At 46.4% G+C, this 22765-nt stretch overlaps 1 protein-coding gene across 3 annotated transcripts in view; it reads left to right on the forward strand.

Annotated features, from left to right (window-relative positions):
* SCAF8 (SR-related CTD associated factor 8) overlaps nt 1–22765 on the forward strand; it is a 229752-nt gene that overhangs the window by 128935 nt on the left and 78052 nt on the right. The window contains exon 22 of one of the 3 annotated variants that reach the window (XR_009865531.1): nt 21795–21966. The exons of the other annotated variants lie outside the window; for them this stretch is intronic. The gene's annotated coding sequence lies outside the window, so the exon portion shown is untranslated. The remainder of the gene's footprint in view (nt 1–21794; nt 21967–22765) is intronic. 3 annotated transcript variants of the gene reach the window in all.

Consider the following 22765-nt stretch of genomic DNA (forward strand, 5'->3'; position numbering starts at 1 on the left):
AGCTCTTTTGTTTACTGATTTCATTTCCCTTGGGTAAATTCCCAGGAGTGGGATGGCTGGGTCATATGGTAGGTCTATATTCAGATTTCTGAGGTATCTCCATACAGTCTTCCATAGTGGCTTTACCAGTTTGCATCCCCACCAACAGTGGGGGTGCACATCCTCTCCAGCATCTGTTGTTTGTTGATTTCTGTATGAAAGCCGCTCTAACTAGGGTGAGGTGAAACCTCATTGTGGTTTTGGTTTGCATTTCCCAGATGGCTAGAGATCCTGAGCATTGTTTCATGTGTCTGTTGGCCATTCGGATTTCCTCTTTTGAAAAATGCCTGATTTACTAGCATTTTTTAAGGATTTTTGCATCTGTGTTCATCAAGGATACTGACATGTAGCTTTTTTGTTGTTGTTGTTTTTATTCTTGTCTGGCTTTGATATGAAGGTATTGCTGCCATGATAAAATGAGTTTGGAAGAATTCCTTGATTTTGCATTTTTAAAAATAATTTAAGAAAATTAGTGTTAATTCTTTTTTAAACATTTGGTAGAATTCAGCAATGAAGCCATCTGGTTCTAGGCTTTTCTTTGATGGGAGGTTTTTTTATTACCAGTTCATTCTTAACTGTTCTTTATTGCTCTGTTTAGGTATTTCATTGTGTCATGATTCCAGAATATGTCCATATGTTATAGGTTATCAAATGTGTTGCTGTTTAGTTATTCATAGTAATTTGTAATAATCCTAGGTACTTCTGTGGTGTCGATCAGAATGGCTCCAGTTTCATCTCTGAATCTATGTAATTGAATCCTCTTTTTTTTCTTGGCTAGTCTAGCTAAGGATTTATCAATTTTGTTTATCTTTTCAAGGAACCCACTATTCATTCCTTGATCCATTGATTATTCAAGAGTATTAATGTTGTCTTCAAAGTTTTTTCTTGTTATGGAAGTATAGTTTTATTACACTATGGTCAGAAAAGATACTCAATATAATTTTTATAGAGCCTTATATTGGGACCTACGATATGATCTGCCCTAGAAAATGTTTCATATGATTTTGAGAAGAATGTGTGTTTTGCAGTTTTTGGATGAAAGGTTCTGTAGGTATTTACTAGAGCCAGTAGATCTAGGGTAGAATTGAATTCTGCTGTTTCTTTGTTTTCAATCTAGATGATCTGTCCATTTTGGAAAGTTGAGTATTACTGTATTGTATTAGGATCTGCCTCTCCCTGTAGGTTTAGTATTATTTACTTTATGCATTTGGGTGCTCTAATATTGGGTGCATACATTTATTTATTTTTTTAACATTTTTTTAAAAATTTTATTTAATGAACATAAATGACCAAAGTACAGCTTATGGATTACAATAGCTCCTCCCCCCCCCCCATAACTTCCCTCCCACCCACAACACTCCCCTCTCCTACCCCATCTCCTCTTCCATTCACATCAAGATTAATTTTACTCATCTTTATATACAGAAGATCAATTTAGCATATATTATGTAAAGATTTCAACAGTTTGCACCCACACAGAAACACAAAGTGTAAAATATACTATTTGAGTACTAGTTATAGCATTAATTAAACACCTAAGAATAATTGTGTATTAATTACAGAGTTCAACCAATAGTTTTAAGTAGAACATAAAAAATACTAAAAGGGTAAAGTATTAAGTTCTTTTTTTTCTTTTTTTTTGTTTGTTATATAATATAATTTTTTTTAATTTAATAAATGTGAATTTACAAAGTGCAACTTTTGTATTGTTGTGGCTCCCCCCCCAACCTCCCTCCCTCCCGTGGCCCTCCCCTCTCCCTCTCCCATCCCGCCCTTTATCGAGTTTCATTTTCAATTACCTTCATATACTGAAGATCAACTTGGTATATACTAAGCAAGGATTTCAACAGGCTGCACTCACACAACCGCACAAGGTATAGGGTATTGTTCGACTAGTAGTGTTTTTAAGTTTCATAGTAAAACACATTAAGGACAGAGATCCTACGTGGGGAGCATATACCCAGTGACTCCCGTTGTTGATTTAACAATTGGCACTCTTATTTATGACGTCAGCAATCCCCCGAGACTCTTGCTATGAGCTGTCTAGGCTATGGAAGCCCCTTGAGTTCACCGACTCTGAACTTGTTTAGTCAAGGCCGTGTCACAGTGGAGGTTCCTTCTTCCCTTCAGAGAAAGGCGCCTCTCTCCTTGATGGCCTGTGCCTTCTGATGGGGTCTTGTTCACCAGGATCTTTCATTTAGATTGTTTTTTGCCACTGTGTCATGGCTTTCCAGGGTGCATACATTTATAAGTGTTATTTCCTTTTTTGGATTGAGCTCTTTATTATGTAATGACCTTCCTGCTCTATTGTTACTGCTTAGAGGTAAAGTGAAGTTTTTTTAAAGCAATATATGGTTGGGTACTGTGTCTCAATCTATTTACCTTATTTCTTTTCTTTTCTTTTTTTTTTTTTTTTTTTTTTTGACAGGCAGAGTGGTTAGTGAGAGAGAGAGAGAGACAGAGAGAAAGGTCTTCCTTTTTGCCGTTGGTTCACCCTCCAATGGCTGCTGCAGCCAGTGCGCTGCGGCTGGCGCGTCGCGCTAATCCAAAGCCAGGAGCCAGGTGCTTCTCCTGGTCTCCCATGTGGGTGCAGGGCCCAAGGACCTGGGCCATCCTCCACTGCCCTCCCGGGCCACAGCAGAGAGCTGGACTGGAAGAGGGGCAACTGGGACAGAATCCGGCGCCCCGTATTTCTTTTAATTGGAAAATTTAGTCCATTGATTATTTAAGGTAATTTTTGATAGATAGGATCTTAGTACTGCCGTTTTGATACTTGTTTTGTATTTTTTAAAATTTATTTTATTTCTTTGAATGATGGAGAGACAGAGAGAGAAAGAGATCTTTCATCTGCTAATTTACGGATTCACTTCCCAAATGGCTACAACATTTGGGTCTGGGCTGGACGGAGGCCAGGAGCCTGGAACTCCATCTGGATCTCCCATGTGGATGGCAGAGGCCCAAGCACTTGGGCCTTCTTCTGCTGCTGTTATAGACACATTAGCAGGGAGCTCTATCAGAAGTGGAGCAGCTGGGAGTCTAACACTTGTGCCCATGTGGGATGCTGGTGTTGTCAGTGTCGGCTTAACCTGCTGCATCAGTGCACTGGCCCTCTGCTCATTATTTTTGATGAAAGTCTTGCTTCGTGGTTACCATGAGGCTTACAGAAAACTCCTTTAGGTTATAACAAGCTATCAGGAAATGGTAACAATTTAACAGTGATTAAAAAACAGGAAAAGAGACAAAGAAAAAGCAGAGATAAGAACTACTAATAAAGAGCTATACATTTGTGCTCCATTTCTCTCCACATTTTTTTAAAGATTTACCTTATTATTTTATTTATTCGAAAGACAAGTTACAGAGAGAGGTGGAGACAGAAAGAAGTCTTCCATCCGCTGGTTCACACCCCAGATGGCCGCAACAGCCAGAGCGGCACCGATCCGAAGCCAGGAGCCAGGAGCCTCCTCCAGGTGTCCCACGCGGGTGCAGGGGCCCAATGTCTTGGACTATCATCCACTGCTTTCCCAGGCCATAGCAGAGAGCTGGATCGGAAGAGGAGCAGCAGGGACTAGAACCAGCACCCATATGGGATGCTGGCGCTTCAGGCCAAGGCTTTAACCCGCTGCACCACAGCACCGGCCCCTCTCCCCACATTTTGAGTTTTTGATTTAACCTCTTTCTCTATTACCTCTCTCTCAGCATTTTAAGGTAATGACCGTAATTGTTCTTGGTCTTCATGTAAAGATATAAAGAGTTTGCACACCAGGTTTACAATATCAGAGCATTGTGTTAAGTGTACTTCCTCCTCATTGAATTGTCCGCCTTCTGCCGTTTCTCACCGGTAGCATCTCTTTCTATCAGTTTGAAGAACTGGGCTGGCGGTGATGAATTCTCTCAGCCGTGGGTTTGCTGGGAGTGTCCTTGTCTCTCCCTCAGAGTTGAAGGATGGCTTTGCTACCACAGCGTCCTAGGCTGGCAGTTTTTTCATGCAGCCCTGTAGGTGCCTCGTCCCACTCCGTCCTGGCCGGAAGTCTGCAGCCAGATGAATCGGGTCCTTTTATGTGTTGCGTGCCTCTTTTCTCTTGCAGCTTTTGAGAATCCTTACACTTGGGGACCTTGACTGTAACGTGCCTTAGGGTAGACTTGGTGGGACTGACGTCTCACCTTTGGCCTTCCTTACCTGGGTAGTTGTATCTTTCTCTGGGTTTGGGGAGTTTTCTGTTCTCTCTCTGAATATCCTTTCTGCCCCTTTGGCATTCTCAGGACCCTCTGGGATCCCATTAATGTGAATATTTACTCTTTTCATGTGATCCTGGACTTCCCATAAACTTTATTTCTCTTGATTCTTTTTTCTCTTTCCTTCTCCAACTGTTTATTTTCAAGCAGCTTATCTGAGCGCTCACTGGTTCTCTTCTTATTTGATCTATTTTGATGTTAATGGCTTCTGTTGAGGTCAGCATTGTAGCACAACAGGTTAAGTAGCTGCCTGCGATGCTGGCATCCCGTGTGTTCACTGGGTGGAGTCCGCTTCCAATCTAGCTCCCTGCTAGTGCTCCTGGGGAAGCCATGGAAGATGTCTGAGTCTTTGGGGCCCTGCACCCCTATGGGTGATCAGGATGGAATTTCAGGGTCCTGGCTTGGACCTGGCCCAGCCCTGGCCATTGCAGTCATTTGGGACGTTAACCAACAGATGGCAGATCTCTCTGTCTCTCCCTCTGTCTGAAACTCTGCCTTTCAGATAAATAAATAAATAAATAAATCTTTTTTTTTTTTTTAAAGAAATGCCTTCTATCACATTTTTAGTTATTTCTCTGTGTTTGCTTGCGCTCCATCAAGTTCCCTACTTTGCAATTTTCATCTGAGCGTGTGGACGTTCCAGTTGCTGGACAGGGCTCTTCTATTACCTTGTTCTCTTCAGGTGAGGGCCCGGGTTCCTGGAACTTCCTGATGCTCACTGGACCCGACATCACCTGCACATCGAGAGATGAGTCTTAGGATCCTGGCTCTGTCTGTGGCTTTCCTTCTGGAAGTTCCAAGCAGCCTGTTTATTTCTCTGAGTGTGCGTATACCCCTGGTGTTTCAGCACTAGGCAGCACCCTAGGGCATGGTTTGCCCCTTGGCTGGCTGCTGATGTGTTTTCACTGATTCAGTCTTACAGGACTCCTCAAACTCAGGTTTGTCCCAAATCTGCAATGGATGTGTTATTTAGAATGAACTGGAGAAGAGCTTCAAAAGGGGTGGTCCATCCCTACCAGCCTCTTCCTGGGCCTGCGGTGGGCTCAGACTCCTTGCCCTGTGTCCACAAATGCCACAGTGCTGGACCACAACCAGAGCCCTCAGCTCATCAAGAGCAGTGTAGCCAGGGGCAGGCCCAAAGCTCACCCTGCCATGGTCTGTCTGTGGCCTAGCTGGACTCACTACCAAATGTCACAGCATCGGCCACTGGTGACGTTGGAGAGGGCACTCTACTGGGTACTGAAGCTGGTCCAAAGGCCTTGTCTGCAGGCACCGGCTAGGGAGAGGGACCTTTAGGTTTAAACAGTCCTGTAGTTCCTTGCTGTCTGCCCAGGATTGTAAGAGGAGTGCTTTAGGCAGCCCTTCAGCTGCCCAGGCAAGCCCGAGGTGGGTCGTAGCTGGATCTCACAGTCCCCTGGCCCTGTGCAGTCTTGGGAGTACACAGCAGGACACAGTCTCCAGCAGATACTGGGGCAAGTCCAGAGCCTGTGTTAATAGGCGCTTGCCTCGGGATAGGGGCCATTAGGATTTTCCCAGACACAGTCCCGTAGCCCCTTGCTGTCTGCCCAGGGTTGGAGGAGAGTGATAAGGGCAGCCCTCTGGCAGCCGGATGACGCCAGGCTGGTCACACCTGAGTCCCACAGTCACAGAGCCCTGCGGAGTCCTGGCGGTGCCTGCCAGGCCCACCCGAGGCCTGCGGTGACACCTGCCAAAGTGAGCACAGGTGTCTGCTCGTTTCCAGGCGAATCTAGAGGCTCAGTCTGTGAGCACCAGCAGGGGGCAGAGGCTCTGGGGCTTGATCAGGTGCAGGGTCCCAGCACAGTGGGCCTTGCTCTGAGCTCTGAGAAGTGGCCCTAATCTCTCTTGGCATTGCTGGAGTTGCTAGAGGGATCTCAGAGCCTGCCCAGCTGTGGGAGCTTCAAGGAGTCCCTCCAGGCTATGGGCCTGGGTCTGGCACAGGGGGCTCGGCCCTGATGAACGGTGCCGCCTGGCCCCATGATTCATTCAGTCCGCTCTCCCGCTCCCGGGCGGGAGGGAGGCATCTCCACACTGCACACTCTCCTTGTTGCTTTCTTCAGTGCCACTGTTCTGATTACAACAGGACAAGGCACTGTGGTCTCCCACCTGGCCTCTGAGCTCAGGTGAAGGTGACTCGGTGTGCGTGGGGCTCTGCACAGGGGCGTCTACGGGGAGGTGGTCCTCGGAGCCTTGGTTCCTCTGTCCCTCAGCTTCATCCCAGGGGATGCTTTGGGAAGTGATGCTCGCCCTGTCTGAGAGCTTTCGTGGCCTCCGGCCATGCCACACGCACGTTCCCACACAGAGCATTCTGTGCTTAAACAAGTGACTGCTGAGCGAGTGGGTGCCCGTCCCCCATCCCACGCCCCCCACCCCTCAGGCCAGCGAGCGCCAGGTCCTCTGCAGCCAGGGCGCCACCTTGCTCTCGTTGTTTCCCCTGATGTCCTGATCCCAGGTCATCTCTGCTTAGACTGGTTCCTCCACCGAAAGCCACACTCTGGAACTTCATAGTGGACAACGTTGTGGCTTGGTTTTCCTTGAACAACGCTTAGAAAAAGTAAAGGAGAAACAGTCCCTTCCTGAGAGCATCTTGGAGCCTTAGCATTCAATCTTCAACTCAGAGAAGTCTTAGGAGCTCCTGAATGGTGGTTGTTGCCAGAATTGGTTTTCCGGCCTCTTCTGTGCTCCTGGGGAATTCTGTCCTTGGCACAGAAGGTGTCGTTCAGGCAGCTTGAGGACCTGTGTGCGTCATGTGTCATGTATCCCGCAGTGGCAGGTGCTTTATGCTAGCCCGTCTCTCCCTTTGATGAGGCTTCTGAAATGTTTATGATGACAGCTCTCCCAGTGAAGGAGGATGTCTTTGTGCTCAGAGTTAATTCTTGGAGTGTTTTGTTTGTTTGTTTGTTTGTTTTGACAGGCAGAGTGGACAGTGAGAGAGAGAGACAGAGAGAAAGGTCTTCCTTTTGCCGTTGGTTCACCCTCCAATGACTGCCGTGGCACCGCGCTGAGCTGATGGCAGGAGCCAGGTGCTTCTCCTGGTCTCCCATGCGGGTGCAGGGCCCAAGCACTTGGGCCATCCTCCACTGCCTTCCCGGGCCACAGCAGAGAGCTGGCCTGGAAGAGGGGCAACCGGGACAGAATCCGGCGCCTCAACCGGGACTAGAACCCTGTGTGCCGACGCCTAGTGAGCTGCGGCGACAGCTCTTGGAGTGTTAATGTTTTAGGTGATGCTTTGAGTAAAGCAAACAAATAAGAAAATGAGGCTAGCTTGGAAAATAGAAAATATTTAAGAAGATTTTGTGAGTCTCACGTTGAGTAACTTTTGTGGGAAGGTTTATTTTCTGTTAGGGATATCGGGTACTTTAGACAGTTGAATCAGTTTTGTTTTTTGTTTTTTTCAAACTGATATGCTTCTGTTTTGACAAATGAATGTATCAAATTGAGTCATTTGACCAAAAATTTTTAGAACACACTCAATCATGGTGGGGTGTTGTTGTTGTTATTGTTGTTGTGACAGTCTCTCAGGGCTGGTGCTGTGGTGTGGTAGGTTAAGCCTCTGCCTGGCACACTGGCATCCCATGTGGGCGCCAGTTCAAGTCCCGGTTGCTCTTCTTCCGATCCAGCTCTTTGCTGTGACCTGGGAAAGCGGTGGAAGATGGCCCAAGTGCTTGGGCACATGCACCCATGTAGGAGACTGGGAGGAACCTCCTGGCTCCTGGCTTTGGATCAGCTCAGTCTGGCCATTGTGGCCATTTGGGGAATGAACCAGCAGATGGAAGACCTCTGTCTCTCTGTCTCTCCTTCTCTGCCTGTAACTCTTGCCTCTCAAATAAATAAATTAATAAATCTAGAAAAGAAAATCTCTCCCACTGACCCCATAATGCCTGTTTTCTTTCTGTTGTCCAAAAAGCATAAATTTGTTTTTTTCTTTTTCACTCAAAATGACTTGTATTTTATGATAAAGTATTTGTGTCTATTTTTAGATATTTACAAAAACACTTATTTGAAAGAGTTAACAGAGAGGGAGGGAGGGAGGGAGGGAGAAAGCAAGTGCAAGTGAGCACACTTCCATCTGCTCACCCACTCCTCAGATGGCCACAAGGGCCAAGGCTGAGCCAGGAGGAGGCCCGTAGCTTTTTCCTGGTCTCCCAGGGGCCCAAGCACTTGGGCCATCACCCGCTGCTTTCCCAGGACATTAGCAGGAAGCTGGACCAGAAGTGGAACAGCCGGGACTTGAACTGGTGCCCATATGGGATGCCAGCATCTCAGGCAGCAGCTTCATTGGCGACCCCTCAAACACCAGCACATCTGTTTTATTTTTAAAACAATACATACTCTTCAGAAAAAAATGGCAATCAGTGCCAAGGGGTGTGCAGTAAAACATTCGTGATTAGCCAGCCAGCCTAATTCCTGTGCAGAGGCAGCCACCATTGTCAGTTCCTCGCGGAACCTTCCACGTGCTTCCACGGTGCATGAACGTGTCCTTTCAGTGCTGCGCAGCACGCCACTGGCTGGCTAACCCTGTTCAGTTATCCAGTCTTCTCCTAAAGACTCTCAGTTCCCTGGTTTTCTGGTCCGCCCGGTCTCAGTGAAGTGTTCAGTGATGTTCAGTTCTCCGCCGAGGAATAGTTCACTTGTTTCCCGTTTTTCTGTTCATTAAACCCAGTCTTGGCAGAGTTTTAGTGCTTTTCCTTTTTTAAAATTTATTTGAAAGGCGGGGGGTGGGGGGTAGGGAGGAATAGGGGAAAGGAGGTAGAGATAGCTCCCATCTGCTCTGTGACTCCCTAAATGCTGGCAACAGGGCTGGGCCAGGGGGAAGCCAAGAGCCTGGAGCTCCCACATGGGTGCTGGGGACCCACGTACCTGAGCCATTATCAGGTGCCTCGCAGGGTGTGTGTTAGCTGGAAGCTGGAAGCAGGGTGGGGACTCAAACCCAGGGACCCCGGTGTGAGATGTGGGCATCCCAAGCAGCGTCTTTATCACGGTGCCAACTGCACAACACACACACACACACACACACGGAGTTCTAAACTATGTCATTTATTTTTTGGACATGTTATTTTAGAGTGCTGTCAAGGCATCGATGTTTATGTGGAATTTCTTGACTTGATTGGAAAATTGCTTTTCTAATATCCCATGTTATCCTGATGTGACTAAAGCATTATCCTGTAGGCTGAGAGTAAAGAGTAGGAACAGTAGGAGAAGCTGGGTGTGGTCCATTAATCGTGATGGATGTACTAATATGTGAGACGTGAGTAGGAAAAATGGGAACTCATTGTATTAGTGCTGCGCGATTTTTTTAAATTTAAAATTGTTCTGAGATAAATTGTTAAGTTTAGAAAAGAGTAGGGTACATGGAGGCAAGACAGTGTCGGGCTCATCATGGGGTTGCCCCATTTGCCGTCGCCTTTCTTACTTAAAGCTTGGCTTCCATTTTCCATGTGATTCTGGGACATATTTTACTGATAGGAGAACAGGAGGGAGTGCCATGGCGGCCATGGTTTAACAACTGTTGATACGGGCGGCCTTGGAGCCAGAAGCATAATCTTCCCCGTCCCAACCTATCTCCTGAAAAGGACAGATTTCTACTTCTCAGAAGCAGGGTCCTTCAGGTGGTCACAATGTTGTTATACAGGATAGAGGCAGGGAGTTGTATTCAAATCTTAGATTGCTTTTTGAATGAAATCTCCATATTGTAAGGAGATTACTTAAAAGATGTCCTCATTTGTACAGCAGCCCTATCTCCCTGCTAGCTCAGGAGCAAGGGGACTGGCTCTGTTCCTCCTCGCAGCCTCTGGCAGTGTCTTGCGCATGGTACAGCAAAAACTTGAATCAGCAAACAGAAATCATTAGAAAAGGTGTTAGACAAACATGTAAATCCCAGGTACTCTTACTTCAGCAGTAATTAACATTTAGTATGTTGTCGCGTCCGGTGCAAAAGCCAACCAACTCACCAGTCCTCGACTACATTTGAAAAGGAAGAGCAAGGAAGAGCGTGGCCAGTTAGCGAGGCTGCGCGTCCCAGCACTGGGATGAGCTGGATTTGAGCAACCGCAGAGTGCCATTTTGAATTCTTACCTGCTTCATTTTCTGCAGTGGAAATATCTGGAAATAAAATGTCAACAAAATAATTCAGTGTATAAGATTTAGAAATATTCATTTTTTAAAATGAATACTTTCCTTTGAGCTTAATGTACAGTATTCCCCTGTAACTACACATTCGTGACTGTTGTACAATGAAGCACAAAGGCACTGTCTTTGAGGTCAGATATCCCTTTTGGCATTTTTTTCTCTTGCAGGTAAAATTTGCCCATTGAAAAATTTTTAGTCTACAGTTTATTTTTTATAACTTTGAGGTTTAGAAGGAAGACCAAAGTTCCAGCTGTTGTTTTGAAAACATCAGAAAACATTCATGAAGAAGTGGCTCAACTTAGTAATTTGACAATGCAAATGTCAAAGCAATTTGAAAATTTTAAGTATATCCTTTTATTCTGTATTTTATGCCTCTGATAACTTTTTGGATATATTTAAGATATTTCCAAAAATATTTTTATAACACTTGACACCAGTGACACTTGCTGTATTCTTGCTTTTCCCAACGAGATTTTTTAATTAAAGTCCTTTTTAGTTATTTCCGTTGTGTTATTATGTGAATGGCTTTTTTAAATTGGAGTGTCTAATTCTAGGAAAAGAAGGAATTTCTTTAGTTATAATTATAAAAGGATCCGAAGAATAAATATTTTTGGTTGTGCCTCCGAAAATTGACTTAAGGAGTAAATTGCGTTTCGGGATGCCATGTTGAGCCAGTAGAGGTCACTGCAGCCCTGTGGAAGGAAGGCGTGCTCTGCCGGTTATCCTGGACTGACAGCTGTCATCGGTGTTTCTGGAAACTTAACCGCCTTCTGCCCCAGCGCAGTCCCTTGACCATCATCTAAGAGACTTGTTTGTTAATATTTGCCCACTTAATGAGAGCTCGCCCTGGCTGAAGCACTGGGAGTTTGGATTTCACACACACACACACATCATCGGATCTTAGTATAAGATTTTTTTTTTTTTTTTGACAGGCAGGGTGGACAGTGAGAGAGAGAGACAGAGAGAAAGGTCTTCCTTTTGCCGTTGGTTCACCCTCCAATGGCCGCCGCGGTAGGCGCGCTGCGGCCGGCGCACCGCGCTGATCCGATGGCAGGAGCCAGGTGCTTCTCCTGGTCTCCCATGGGTTGCAGGGCCCAAGCACTTGGGCCATCCTCCACTGCCTTCCCTGGCCACTGCAGAGAGCTGGCCTGGAAGAGGGGCAACCGGGACAGAATCCGGCGCCCCAACCGGGACTAGAACCCAGTGTGCTGGCGCCGCAAGGCGGAGGATTAGCCTGTTAAGCCATGGCGCCGGCCTAGTATAAGATGTTTAACACTCATCAGATTCAGCATCTAATACTGTAACATTTAATTTGCCTGTACAAAATAGTTTCACAGGAATTTTCGGCAAAATTGGGGTTTTGCTTATTAAAACTGTTTCTGCCTTTGCACCACTATAGAGTCTGTATTACATAGTGTTCCTTTCTGAGCACAGCAACAAAATATTTCACTGGAGAGTATTGTCTCAAACAGTTATCAGAGAAATATTCAAGAACTAAACAACAAAATGCTAGTTTGTTATAAAATTTTACTGCTGACCTTACCAGATAGTGTGTAGCTCTCCAACTAGCCTTGTACAGTAATCCAGTTACTTGTAGGATGGTTGGTAAAGAACAAGTATGAAGTGCTGTGCAAGGAACAAGCCGCTGGTAATCAAGGAACACTGACACAGGCCTGTGTGATTGTAGAATGGGAGTATGGTGCGAGATGCTCCCACAGTTCCTTGCGTCCTAACCTGTTAATCCTCCCTAGTGCATATCACAGGGGTCAGCCACCTGTGTGCTGGAAGGGGAGTTGGACCCTGGCTCTGCCACTTCCTGGTTCTGAGATTATCTTACAGTTCCCAGCATCTCAGATTCCGCATTTGTAAAGTAGGGCCTACAGTGATACCTGCATTGTGGAATGCAGTCATCGGTTTAACATATGTAAGGTACTTAGCTGCTTTGATTCTACACCCTCACTTTTCTCAGTAGAACCCGTGCCAAGAGGTGGTAGCTGAACTCTTAGAGCCATTTTTTGACTGTTACTTGAGGATCAAGATGGAGTTTATCTGTGTTTTTGCTAATTAACCTTCAGTGAGTGTGGTTCTTTATCAAGGATCCAAAGTGTGTATGTAAAACATTTAATGGTTTAAGTTTTCTCCATTTTTTTATTTAAAGCTATTCCCATATTAATTCTATGAATTCCCTCCTTTTGATCCAATATTTTGCTCAGAATTTTCCAGTGGAGTATGCAATGGCATTTCAGTTGCCGTTTTTAGCAATTCGTACTCTTTTTCTGTATTTAAATGTCTAATTCCATGAAAGCCACAAGACAAGAGGTTTTCTTTCAAGATTTCTTTATAACATTTAACTTTTTACATTTTTTCTTATTAGAAATTTATCACGCCGCTTATAAAGCACTTGTGTTCACTCAACCCAGTTGAAAATGTATAGCAACAGTTTGGCTATTTATGTGAGAAGACTTTATTAATTTTCATCTTCTTTTTGCAGTCAAGTCTGTTACCTTCATAGCAGTTCTGAATGAGGGAGATTAATGTCTGGTATGGAAATACGAGACATTTTCCTAGGTGTGGACTTGATCTTGAAAGATGAAGCCAGTCGCGTGCCAAATGTTTATTCTCACTACATATTTTTACATATTTTTAACTCCAAGGCAGTTAGCCACAGAGCCATTGCCCCTACGTAGATGGAGAAAGCCAATTAAAGTGGGACATTTTGGTCCCTGGTTGCTGCAATTTATTAGCGGCACACAAACAGGGAGGAAAAATTGTTATCCAAACACGTTGTCTAATAAACATTCAGTATTTAGGTATGGTAAGGATTCCCTAGAATATAAGACCAAAAAACTACAGTACCTTCTTCCTTAACTTCAGAGCCATGCATTTCCTAGGCAAAGAATGTTAACGATAATGTCAACTGAGCTGTTCCTGGAAAGAATACACTATACTAACACCCAGATATCCGTAGTTGGATTTTGAAGCAAGTCCTGTGTGTGGCTACCCACTGCTGTGCGCGCGCACACACACACACACACAGGCAGGCATCCTGGAATAGAACATTACATCATGCAATAGGATACCAGCTGCTTGCTGCACGTGGCTATGTTCTGACTGTTCTGTAAGCCAGCTATCCGAGAAGGAAGCTCCTCCTTCCTGTGTGTTTCTCCCGGTTGTATTAGTGTCCGTGAAGTGTGATGAATTCACAGTGTTGAATTAGGGCCATTTATCTAGATGGCCTAATGACTGGGATATATAAGGAACTTATATTGGGATATGTTGCCATCTAGTTTGTAAGTTTAAGCTACAGAGTATATTTTTTAAAGATAAAAGGAGTCATGATTTTTCATTGTTTTCCAGCTGTCAGAGATAAACATCAGTTTGCCTGTTTTAGTTTTCTAGAATGAGGTTGGGCTGAAATATGTTTTGTCAGTAATTCTTTCATGGTGGTTCAGCAAATAGCTCAGCATACTATTCAGATCATTTTTCAGTAATTTTTTATTCTTCTAAGACGCTTAAATAATACAGTGATTTTAATGCATACTAATAGAAATGTTTGAAGGCAAAAATTAATTTCTTAAATTATTATTAGATTATTAGAATTTCTTCTGGGTACTTAGAAGCAGTAAGCTTGGGAGCTGTGTAATTTTGTAATAGTATACAACTTTTTGATTTCTTTTTTTGAAAGGCAGAGTGGACAGTGAGAGAGAGAGACAGAGAGAAAGAGAAAGAAAGATCTTCCTTTTCCGTTGGTTCACCCCCAAATGGCTGCTGCAGCCGGCGCGCTGCAGCCGGCGCACCGTGCTGATCCGAAGGCAGGAGCCAGGTACTTCTCCTGGTCTCCCATGGGATGCAGGGTCCAAGGACTTGGGCCATCCTCCACTGCACTCCCTGGCCACAGCAGAGAGCTGGACTGGAAGAGGAGCAACTGGGACAGAATCCGGTGCCCCAACTGGGACTAGAACCCAGGGTGGCGGCACCACAGGCGGAGGATTAGCCTATTGAGCCGCGGCGCTGGCCTAATTTCTTAGTGTTTACTTATATATTTGTTTATTGAGAGAGAGATCTTCTACCCACTCATTCACCCCCCAAATGACTGCAGTAGCCAAGTCTGATTCAGGCCAAAGTTAGGAGCCAAGAACTCCTAACTAAGCCGGGTGGGTGGCAGGGGCCCACGTACTTTGGGCCGTCTTCCACTACTTTCCCATGTGCACTAGCAGGGAACTGGATCAAAAGCAAAGCAGCTAGGCCTGGAACCAGTACTCCAAAATGGGATGCCAGTTTCACAGACAATGTCTTAACCCACTGTGCCACGACACCAACCCCTATGCTGTATAATCTTAAAATGACTGGGCATAAAACCTGATCGGGCCTTGAAACGACTGTACCATCCCAACACTGGGTACATTCATTTATTAATGCCACAGGCTTGTAAGTACTGGGCACGGGATGAGAGAACGCAACATCTCTGCCCTTGACCAGTCCCCCTGTGCAGGATGAAGGCAGGGCTGTAACCAGGGAAACGAGTGGATAGTGTGGCTGGTGGCAGAGCAGAGATGTGAACCATGGGCTGTGCAGGTGCATCTGGGACAACCAGCCGTGGAAAAGGGGTGATGAGGCAAGGCAATTAGAGCAAGTGACACGTGACCAAGGGCACTGTGGCCTGGCTTGCAGTAAGCGAGGCACATCTGTAGGGATTCCCTGAGAGCGTGAATGGGTCTGCAGTGAGCTCCTCTGGGCCTCCCTCTGCCCAGCTAAGCAGTGGGCATGTTATCTGGTGGGCAGCAGGAGTCCATCAGATCACAAATACACCCCCACCTCCTGGACCCGTACAATCATGTTAATCAGGAGAGATCTCGGGGGGAATGGCTGGGGAGGTCCGCAGTTGACTTTGGCTGTGTTTGGGGCCCCACTTCTCTGGTGTTTCATCTCCTGAGACACCCAGGCATTTCTCCAGCCTTGATCAGAAAGGACCCATAGACCCAAGGAAGGAAGTAGTTGCCCTACCTTACTTTTCCTTCTGTCCAGGCCTAGTCTGTGTGTAAAGTTTTAGTTAAAGACATTTAACTTAGGACATTAGGATAGAGGATGAGGGAAGAACACTATTCTGGAACCGAACTTCTCTGCTTCTCCCTAGTCACATGACATTGGGCAACTTAGCTGTTGCCCTGTGCTTCCATTTCTACGTCCATCTAAGAGGGTTTGTAACAGTGCGTAATAGTGCAGTGACGCTTAGAATGGGACTGTCAGCCACATGGCAAGTCTGTAGCTATTATTATATTCTAGCTTCTAGTGAAAAGGATTAAATATATATATATATATATATGCTTATATATATATATATATATATGAAAGAGTTGCAGGGAGAGACAGAGATCTTCCATCTGCTGGCCGAGCAGCAGAGAGCACCGTGTGGGCCAGGCTGAAGCCAGGAGCCAGGAGCTTCATCTGGTTCTCCCCCCATGCATAGCTAGGACCCAAGCACTTGGGCCATCTTCCACTGCTTTTCTCAGGTGCATTAGCAGGGAGCTGGATCAGATGTGGAGCAGCCAGGATAGGAACCGGCACCCATATGGGATGCCAGCATTGTAGGCAGTGGCTTTGCCTGCTATACCACAACACCGGTCCTGAGGATTTTAAGACTATAGACTTTTGGCATACAAGATCTTCCTTGTTAATATTCCTTCTAAGGAGAAAGTGTCCTGCAAAAAAATACATGGAAATGGAGTGGCGGAGAATAAAGTCTCCTATTTTCAGTGGCACTTGCCTTTCAGGAAAGCATCATTTTGCATGGGTTAATGACTAGATATGGGATAAAGCCAATCAAAGTCCCATTCTCTGCCATGTTGTATTATTCATCAAAAACCAGATAGCGTTCTTGTGCATAAACATGGAGAGACGCATAGAGAGAGAAAGCAGCCGTTCGAGAAGTGAGTCAGCTGCAGGGCCTGGATGGACATGCACCTGTCAGTAAGGATCTGGATTGAGGGGGCTGCTGCCCAGGTTCACGCACCTCCTCACTCTGCTGGGAAAGGCCAAGGCCAAGGTGGGCACGAGTCTCTGGTGGGGAAGAGAGGAAGCCAGAGTTGCACTCAAAGACCTGGCTGTACTGAGCCTGGTGCCCTGGAAGGAAATGAGTTGAATGAGCTGCCCTGGCCCCAGATAACCTTGAGTTTGTACTGCATGTAGTCAGCTGTTACAGGTGACAAGCAATGTGGTTGCATTGACAGGCTCCAATAAGCCACAGGGGACCCTGCCATTCTTTTAGTGCAGTAGAGTTGATTTCCCATGAGGCAGTGCAGAGGACAACAAGTTGTAGGGCTGCATCCGGAGGCGCAAACTCTGAGACTCTTGAACAAACTGGCCTTGGAACTCAGTAACCTCCTGTGTCATAGGTTAAAGAAAATGCGAGCCAAAGGCCCTTGAGAGAGGTAATCTGGTCTGTGAGTAGTCAGGCAGGGAGAAGAGGAGGGATGTGAGGAGCACGTTTAACCTGCAGTTTCATGAGTGAGGAGGAAGTTCTCAGGTCCCCTTGGCTGAGCGATGAGTGTGGAATCTGGTGATCTGGCCTAGGGTTCCAGGGGCCCGGGTGTACAGCACTTGTGACACAATGACTGCCCATCTCCATCAAGCGGGCAGGAAGACCCTGGATGACATCACAGGTTAAGGTGCCTTGCACATGTGGGGAAACTCCTTGCAACTTTTGTAAATGAACGGCGCTGTCTGTTGTACTGCTAGGAACCACACTCTCCCAGGGGTTGAAGATGAGACTGATTCCCTTCGGATTCCTTTCAAGTGAACTGGCGAGAGAATTGAGGCAGTAGACAGAGGGTTGCCAGTTCCCCAAATAAAAATACAGGACACCCTGTTAAATTTGAATTCAGATACACACAGAATGAATCTTTTAATCTAAATATGTCTGAAATGCAAACATAACTGGGCATCCTGTGTTTTATGTTGTGGCCTGAGTTAGAAACGCGTCAGTAGTGGGTTCCAAGGTAGTAGAAGACGTCAACTGATGACTAGAACGTGTAGGGTTTGCATCCATGATCTTGGCCTCCCAGGACTTCTCTGGGTACTAGCGAGTGATGGCTCTCGCTCTTTCTCCCACCCCTTCCTCCTCACCCCCAAAATCCGTATTGGGACAAGTGTTATTGATCATTGTGGTGTTGTCAGTGTTACTGTAGGATAATAGTAGTAATTACTATACATTGAGCACTTGTTATACTCGGCTCTTCACGTAGTTATTTTAGAACAGGGAGTATTACTTCTCACAGATGAAGAAGCAAATAATTTAGATCAAGGTAGACAGCTGAATCAAGAACAGGTGGGCCCCTCAGATGGTGTCTTTTTTTTTTTTTTTTAAGATTTATTCTATTTATTTGAAACTCAGAGTTACACAAAGAGAGGAGAGGTGGCGGGAGGGTTTGTCTTCCATCCACTGGTTCACTCCCCATTTGGCTGCAACAGCCGGAGCTGCGCCAACCCGGAGCCAGGAGCCAGGAGCTTCTTCCTGGTTTCCCACGAGGGCGCAGGGGCTCAAGGCCTTGGGCCATCTTCTACTGCTTTCCCAGGCCATAGCAGAGAGCTGGTTCGCAAATGGAGCAGCCGGGTCTTAGACCCGGTGCCCATATGGGATGCCGGCACTGCAGGCGGCAGCGTTACCCACTGTGCCACAGTGCAGGCCCCTGATGGTGTGTTCTTAGCATCCCTTCTGTAGGGTTTGGATCAGGACAGTGTGTGGCCAACGCCGTGGCCAAGTTTGTCGTCCACCGGCTGAGGGCCTGTCTTCTTTTCCTTTGCTATAAGTTTTGTTAATTTCTCTTCGAGAGTACAGGTGTGGGTTCAGATCCAACGCTGTGTCTTTTTTCAGATTTCTGAGGTTTCTTTTTTTTTTTTTTGCCTAAAATTATTTTATCTTGCTCTTTAATATAGTGTACTCCTCGAAGCCTTCAGAAACATCTGGGTTTCCTCCTCGAGTTTCTAAGTTCAGCGTGAGATAAACGAATTCCTATGAGGCAAACGTCGAACAACTGAGACGAATACAGGACCTAGGAAAGCCTAAATGGATCTGGACTCAGTACTTACAATTGTTTGTACTCTGAGGTTTTGTTTTGTTTTTTCTTTTAATTTGAAAGATTTGTTTATTTAACTGAAAGAGTTACAGAGGAGCAGAGGCAGAGAGAGAGAAACAAAGAGAGAGAGGGAGGCCTTCCATTCACTGGTTCACTCCCCAAATGGCTGCAATGGTCGGAGCTGGGCTGATCTGAAGCCAGGAACCAGGAGCTTCTTTCTGGTCTCCCACACGGGTGCAGGGCCCAAGGACTTGGGCCATCCTCCACTGCTTTCTCAGGCACATTAGCAGGAAGCTGGATGGGGATTGGAGCAGCCAGGACTTGAACAGGAGGCCATATGGGATGTTATTGCCATAGCACTAGCGCTCATACTCAGTTTTATTTTTAATTATATTTGACAGGTAGAGTTACAGACAGTGAGAGAGACAGAGAGAAAGGTCTTCCCTCCGCTGGTTCACTCCCCAAATGGTCGCTGCGGCCAGCGCTGCGCCAATCCGAAGCCAGGAGCCAGGTGCTTCTTCCTGGTCTCCCGTGTGGTTGCAGGCGCCCAAGCACCTGGGCCATCTTCCACTGCACTCCCGGGCCACAGCAGAGAGCTGGACTGGAAAAGGAACAACCAAGACTAGAACCCAGTGCCCATGTGGGATGCCGGTGCTGCAGGCAGAGGATTAACCAAGTGAGCCACGGCGCCAGCCGCTACTCAGAGTTTTAAGTGAGTTATACCAAGCTAAAGACTGGAAATCCATAAAAATATTTTATCATCCAAATTAACATTTAAAACTATTTTCACTTTCTCTCATTAAAATTTATTTATTTATTTATGAAAGGCAGAGAGAGATCTTCCATCTCCTCATTCTCTCCCCAAATGCCTGCAACAACTGAAGTGAGGAGTCCAGAGCTCATCTGGGTCTCCAGTGTGGGTGGCAGGGACCCAAATACTTGAGCTGTCACCTGCTGCCTCCTGAGGGCACCCGTAAGCAGGGCGCTAGACTCCCAGGGGAAGCTGGCAGTCCCGAGCATCGACCTTGCTGCTGTGCCACACTCCGGCTCCCGGCTATTTTAGTTTTCTGTCAATGTCCTGACACACACCCTTCTTCGCCATCTGATTTCACTCTGCCACGTTCTTAGTTACACAGATTTCAGAAAGATGACAGTTGGTTAACTACCAAAGAGCATTGATTGGTAAACTAAAGGATGCGACGTTCTACTCTGTGGCCAGCACCTATCCAGTGAGTTCTTTCAGGCCAGAGCGTTTCCATTTTCCCAGTGATTATAGTTCAGGTTTTGGCTTGGTTGGATGCACGGAGAGATTTAAGTTACGAGGATTGAAGGCTCAGGTCTACGCTGCCCAGCTGTTACCCGTGGGCCCACTTCTCCCCGGTAATCCTTTCTCCACCGCGCTCCGCCCTGCAGGGTCCTGGCTTCCTCGTCTTGCTCCTGTTTCTGAGCTGCACTCACAGCTGCATGTGACATTTGGGGAACTGCTTGCCAAAGCTGGCGTTCAGATCTTGGTAGCCAATTTAAATATGCAAGAAAGCCACACCTTAAAATGTGCAATTGAGGGCATTTGCATTCAGTATCTTTTAAATTTAAGGAATAAAGCGAGTGAAACAATGACAAGGGGTCTGAGTTTGCGAAGTATCTTTTTTTTTTTTTTTTTTTTTTTGACAGGCAGAGTGGATAGTGAGAGAGAGAGACAGAGAGAAAGGTCTTCCTTTTTGCCACTGGTTCACCCTCCAAAGGCTGCTGCGGCCGGCGCATCGCGCTGATCCGAAGCCAGGAGCCAGGTGCTTCTCCTGGTCTCCCATGTGGGTGCAGGGCCCAAGCACTTGGGCCATCCTCCACTGCCTTCCCAGGGCCATAGCAGAGAGCTGGCCTGGAAGAGGGGCAACCGGGATAGAATCTGGCGCCTCAACCGGGACTAGAACCTGGTGTGCCGGCGCCGCAAGGCGGAGGATTAGCCTGTTGAGACGCGGTGCCGGCCCAAAGTATCTTGTGATCACATTTTGGTAAGAGGCATGAGAAATACTCAAATGCAACTCAATATAATACTCCAGTATGAACTCAAATTATCACTTCTAATAGCTATAAATTTGAATTAACTAAATTGTGAAACCTACTTAAGAAATTAAAATTAATTGATATCATCTTTGCAGAACCCATTATATGTAGCTTCTTAAGTAGAATTATGTTAAGTGATGGTAAGAAATAATTCGTGACCAAAATGACCAGATGAGATATTTTACAAATTAATGGTAACAGAATAAGTGTAGGCGTTCCACCTCATGCATACATAAGTAATCATTCCTCTTAGTGTTTGAAACTGCTGTCATAGAGGTATTTGCTCTTAATTACTTTGCTAGACAATTTCTTCTTAAAAAAAAAAAATAGATCTATTTATTTGAAGGGCAGAGTGACACCGGGAGAGGGGAGAGAGAGATCTTCCATACACTGGTTCACTCCCCAAATGCCCACAGTAACTGGGGTTGGGCCAGGTTGAAGCCAGGAGCCAGGAACTCAGTCCAGGTCTCCTATGTAGAGACTCATGTCCCTGAGCCATCATTTGCTGCAGGAAGCTTGATTGGAAACAAAGTCACTGGGACTCAAACCAGCCGCTTATGTGCAGCATACAAGTACCAAGCTGCTGCTTAACTCGCCATGCTACAACACCCGCCCCTGGTCATTATATTATTAACTAGTGACGTCAGATGAATGTGATTCAGAAGTCACAATTTGCACAGCACCTGAAATTTGAATGACTAAGTAGGGAGACAGAATTTGGCAGATATCTGTCCCTATACACACAAATATGACATAGGTTAATGCACCAGCTCTAAGGTGGAAGGCAGGCCTAGGAACTTTCTGGTTTATTTCAGGAGTGATGGCAGATAGCCGATGCCTCAGAATGGCTCTGAAGGCTGTGTTAGACATTGATTTCAACAAACATTGGTTGAGAGCCCGTCAGGTACCCAGGGCCACAGGGAACAATGGGCATGCAGTGGTGAGTGAGAGAGGGGCCTGTCTGCCTGGAGCCAGTGGAATTGTCCAGGTAGGCTGTGTGTTCCCCTATGTAAGCAGGTCGTAAAATTTCCCTTTCACTTTGTAGACCAAGGATGTAAGCTCTGTATCCACGGCCTGCAGACTGAGTTAGCTTCCCTGCACTTCTGGTCCTTCACACCTGTCTCTATGGGAGCCTTCACTTCAGTGGTGGGTTCCTTGGTGAGGAAGCGGCTGTGAGCAGTTGTGATGCCCTGGGTCAGGCGTGCACCTGCTGGGCCTGATGCCCTTCTGCTTGTGTTGCAGCAATTCCTCCAGAGACTCGGAATGTCATTGTGATGAGCACTGAGAACTAAACAAACGAATGATTGGATTCCAAAGCCACTCAGATAACTCCAGACTTACAAGGAACCCTGACTTATTTCAAAGTACTTATCCAGGACCTTCGTTATTCCTTAACACAGGAGGTAAAAGCAAAGTGAGTACCGGAGGCTTCTGTGTGGCCAGCTCTATTTTGGAAGAGCTAATGGGATTTTAAGGGTCAGGCCACCTACCTCAGTTTGAGGATGACAGGCGGGAGAGGGGAGAGGGGAGAGATCTTCCATACACTGGTTCACTCCCCAAATGCCCACAATAGCTGGGGTTGGGCCAGGTTGAAGCCAGGAGCCAGGAACTCAGTCCAGGTCAGGGCAGGAGGTCAAGGCTGACGCCAAGCAACTGGGTCGAGGGTCTTGTTAGGGGGCGTCAGACCATCTGGGTATTTGTGGGGTGTGTATGAATGGACGTGAGCTCCCAGGTGTACACATGTGTCCATAGACAGGTGGAAGGACAGGGCCAGCACAGCCAGCTCCCTCCCAGTCGGCGTGTATGCAGGCAGTTCCTTACAAAGCTAGTGTCCCATCCAGGACAGCGGATGCACTGGACAATGAACTCAGGTTGTTCTCCCAGACGCAGTCATATGGTCGATCCACAAACATTACAGAGATGAGGCTGACCAGGTGTTTGGGCAGAGCAAGAAATCTGACCATCTGGTCTGGCAACTAGACTCCCACCGAGCGCGGGGCTGACAGCAGCTGGTTCCCTCTGCATTGCGAAATCAGACAGAAAACTCCTGACAGAGAAGGAGTGAGAACCGCGGCAGAGGTGGGTTTATGTCCCAGAGACACCATCTTGGGCGGAATGTCTGCTTCTCAGCCTTGTAGAGAACTGAGATCTCATGCTTACTGTGGACAAGGCAGCCGCGTGGTTTCCAAGTGAGGCTTTATTTCTAAACACAA

The sequence above is a fragment of the Lepus europaeus genome, chromosome 3, assembly GCF_033115175.1.
Source record: "Lepus europaeus isolate LE1 chromosome 3, mLepTim1.pri, whole genome shotgun sequence".
In the NCBI taxonomy this organism is placed as follows: domain Eukaryota; kingdom Metazoa; phylum Chordata; class Mammalia; order Lagomorpha; family Leporidae; genus Lepus; species Lepus europaeus.